We start from the raw sequence: 4,533 nt of genomic DNA on the forward strand, positions 1-4,533 counted from the left end.
CGGGGATGGGTTAGCCTGGTGATGGGTATTAAAGAGGGCATGTTCTGCATAACACCCAGTGCTCCATGCAGAACATGCCCTCTTTAATACCCATCACCAGGCTAACCCATCCCCCCACCCACCTCCCCTCTAGAACCCTCAGTTTGTTTCTCTGAGGGAAACTTCTTAAGGGAAGATTGTAGGGTTCCACCTCTAGATATTTTGATTAGGTTGGTCTAGAGAGGGGGCTAGGGAGCTCTGTGATTTGGATGACATTTATCCATGAATTACTTTGATAAACACTGCCCTGTATAATGTTGTCACTCAGTAAATAGTAGATCCTTTGGGAACAACTTTGAGATCATCCTCATGGTCAGTTTTGGTATCTTCACCTAAAAACTAAAATAATAAAATCTACCTCAATCCCTGTTGGGAAGATGAAAGAAGATGCAAAGAGTGTGTCTGACATGTGGAAACTGCTTTGCATATCATATTTTTCTTTTCTAGCAAAGCAGAAAGAAACAGAATATTTAACATTCATTGCTTTAGAGAGTGGCCAATTTATGAGGTGAATCACTTGCCTGATCTAAATCAGGGCTACTGGATAGAGAAGAGAGACAGGAATGGAGTTGGCCTAAGCAAGGAATGGTGGGAATGGAAGTATGGTTAATCATTGCAGCAGAATTAGCTGGGAAGTAAAGTGATCTTTATTGCTAAAGTAGCTTAGAGAAATCTCACAAACGCCAACTTCACTGCTGGCCATTGTGTGACTGTGGTTGCATTTCTCTCAGAACATCACTTCCTTCAGCTATAGAGCTGAGATAATAAAGGCTTCTTCACAGTGTTGTTGTGAGGATGAAACGAGTTAAGAATACACCAAGAAAGGGGCCGTCGGTTAAGCGCCTCACTCTTGGTTTCTGCTCAGGTCATGAACTCAGGGTCCTGAGATTGAGCCCCGTGTTGGGTTCCATGCTCAGTGGGGAGTCTGCCTGAGAATTCTCTCTCTCCCTCTGCCCCTCCCCCACCCTGTGCTCGCTCTCTCTCAAATAAATGAATAAATCTTTAAGTAAAAGAGTACACCGAGAAGTCAGCATGGAAGAAGAGTCATCTGGCACATAGTATAGGTCAAAATAGAAGCTCTGGATATTAGAGTCATATTATGATTAGGAGAGTTATTAGTATTTCCATATTGTTGAACCTGAAGAAGAATGCATTCCATAATTTTTTTATAGGAAACCCTGAGGTGAGAGGTGTATCAGAACTTTTGGATTTTAGAAAAGTAATATGGTGCATAGATTGCCTATCACACAACATATTAGGAACTGGAAAGAACCCTGTAATCACACACACTCATCTTTCTGCAAGGAGAAATGGATGAATATTCACACTCTGTGGTAAAAGTAGCCTCATGTCAGTTCAGGTCAGGTTTTGCCATCAAATACTTTACAAAAAGCTTTCAGTTTTTTTTTTATAGCTTTTTGGATCTCAGAATGGCAGATACGGTATTGTGGACCTTTCTAACATTTCTGTGAACATTACTCTCCCAGGATGCTACTTCCCAAACCCATAAGGTGGGCACAGCATTAGTAGCAAGTGTAATGTGATGTCTAAATTCAATACATTTATAAAACCGGTGTTGGACAGATTACCAACCAATGGCACTAATTGGGGGATTAGATTGCTCTATTCCTTCTTTCTCCTTTTTGCAAATTTTAAAAAGTGAAATAAAATCAGAGAAAGTTTAGAAATCTGAGGGAAATAATTATCCCCATTATGCAAACATTTTAAAACACAACTACTGTTGTTTGATGTACATTCACTTAGTTTTTGTGTCAATTTTTACCTAGATATAAATAGATTGGGCATATAATATATATTGCTTTAAAAGAATTTGTATCTTCCTACAATATTTTCACGGTGGTCACTTTAAAGTTTGTCTACTATTACATATTACCATATTCATGTAATAATTCCCTTATTGGTGGAAGTTTTCACTGTTACCAAAACACTCTGACGAACCGCATTTGCTCTTAGCCGAATTTGTTATTTCCTAGAATTAGCCTTAATATGGTGATGTCAAATTTTGATACAGAAGATGTAAAGATCTGGCACCAAAACTAGGGAGAGGCAAGAGCCAAGTGTAAGCTGAAGGCCTTTAAATTGAAAACCAAAGGCGTGGTGGGGGGGCGTCTGGGGGATTATGCCAATGTTAGGTGGGAGAAGCAGCTTATTCAAAGCCCGAGGTGGGAGGAGAAGGAAAATTAGAGAGGTAAGGGGTGAGCAAGGGCCACCCAACAGTGTTGGACAGCATTGCCAGCCACGTGGCCTCTGTGAGTCTGCGATGGCCTGTGTACCTTGGTTTACAGGCACAGAAGCAGAATTGATAGGCCTGGAACACTCCTTTCTTCCAGTGTACCTTTTATTTCTGTGAAGTGATCACTCAAAGTGGGCCTTCTTTTTACTGACTTTAGTCCAAGTGACCATCTGCTCTCACCTGGACTCCTGCAAAACCATCTCAACCTTTCTCTACCCTTCAGCTTAGAGCTTCTCTAATCCATTCCCACACAGCAGCCAAGGGGCTTCTGAAGTGCAAGTTTACTCATTCATCCCGGGGGCTTCAAACCCTTCAAGGTCTCCCTGGTGTTCCTGGATAAAGACAAAAGTACCTAATGTGGGTTCAGACTCTTTTGAATATAAGTAATAAGTGATCTAATTCAAGCTGACTTAAATAAAAAAATATGTTACTGGATAGATAATTCCATCCAAAAAGCCAGGGTCAGGACTTTAAACATTTAATAAAGATCTGCTTCCTCTCTCCACCCAGCTTTGCTTCCTCCACGTTGATTCTTCTCAGGTGAGATCTCTCCCTTGGCCACAATGCAACTGCCAGCAACTCTAGTTTATGTGCTATGGGGATAAACCCTTACTCCAGCAGTCTTTTTTTTATTATTTATTTATTTATTTATTTATTTGAGAGACACAGAGCGAAAGAGAGCATGAGTGGGGAGGAAAGGGAGAAGCAGACTCCCCACTGAGCAAGAAGCCCAATATGGGGCTTGATTGAGGACCCCGGGATCATGACCTGAGCCAAGGCAGACACCTAACGGACTGAGCCACCCAGTGCCCCATTACGACGGCAGTCTTAGCCAGATTCCTGGGATTCACTCTGACTGGACTGGCTTGGGTCGTGTGTTCTCTCCCGAACCAATTACTGAGGCCAAGGGAATAGGTTGTATTGATTGGCCAAAGGCTAGATGACAGGCTTTACCTGGATTTCACTTCCCCTAAATCATATGGACTGAGAGTGGGGGAAGTGCAGCTACCTGCAGGAAACCTGGAGCTCTTGCTTTCATAAGGGTGAAAATGTGCCGGGGTGGGTGAGATACGGATGTTCACTATTACGTGCATATATGAGACTCTACATTGTCTGTTTCCTACCTGTTTCTCCTGCTTTGTCTGGCACAACATTCTCCCTTGCTTCCTGTAATCTAGCCACATCAAATCCTTGTATCAGGTAGCATAACAGACCACCCCCAAACTTACTGTTTTAAAACAGTAACTATTTAGCATTTCTCACTAGTCCGTGGCTCAGCTTGGTGGTTCTGCTGATCTGAGTTGGGCTTGGTTACTGCTGTCCTTGCTTGCTCTGCGTCTGTGGTCAGGTCATCGGAGGGCTAGCTGGTTGAATAGGCCTGGCTGGGATGACACAGCTATGCTCCATGTGGTGTCTCGTCTGCTAGCACGTTAGCTCGCGTTTGTTTGCATGGTAGACTGACAGTCTGGGAGAGCAAGCAGCAGTGTCCAAGGTATCTTGCAGCCCAAGCTTGGAACTGACACTTCCCTTATAAGCAAGTCACATAGCCCTGCTCAAGATTAGTGGTGGTGTGTGTGGGGGGGTACTATCAGAGGGTGTGCCCAGAGGAAGCTGTGAAAATTGGGGCTATTACTTCAATCAACCTTCCAGTCCATTTTTAGTTCTTCTAATAGATAATGCTTTGCTTCTTCCCATAGCACTGTTTTTTGCACTTGCTTTTAGTTTTGTGTAGAATACCCTTTGCCCCACACTTAGATTTTCTGGTTAATTCCTCCGGTCCTCTCTGACTAGGTCAAACCACTGTTACCTGCATTCACATCACAATATAGCTTTCTCTCAAAGCAAATAGCAAGGGTGGATTTTATATTTATCTGTGTGATTGTTTGGGCAATGACTATATGCCCACAGAAGACTATAAAATCCTTGAGGATAGGACTGGATTTTCTTTTCATTCTTCTTTTCATTTTTCTTCTTTTTTTTTTCCTTTGGCATATTTTTTCTTATCATTTTAGACTTGGCACCTATGCTTGACAAATATTAGGATATCAAAACTATTTGTCAACTAAGTGCATAATTGAATGAATATTATGAGAAAGATTGTACCCTATAGAGTATCTGAAAAGATGGTTGCCTGTCCTGCCTCACTAGTCTGTGCCACTCTGGGCCATGCATGTGTTCTTTCCCATATTGTGAGAGTGGAAGAGATTGGGCATGTAACTTCCTGAGTGGGAGAAGAGCTG

Source organism: Callorhinus ursinus, unplaced genomic scaffold (genome assembly GCF_003265705.2).
Source record: "Callorhinus ursinus isolate GAN/ISIS: 27379988/994484 unplaced genomic scaffold, GSC_fseal_2.0 scaffold1, whole genome shotgun sequence".
Taxonomy (NCBI): Eukaryota; Metazoa; Chordata; class Mammalia; order Carnivora; family Otariidae; genus Callorhinus; species Callorhinus ursinus.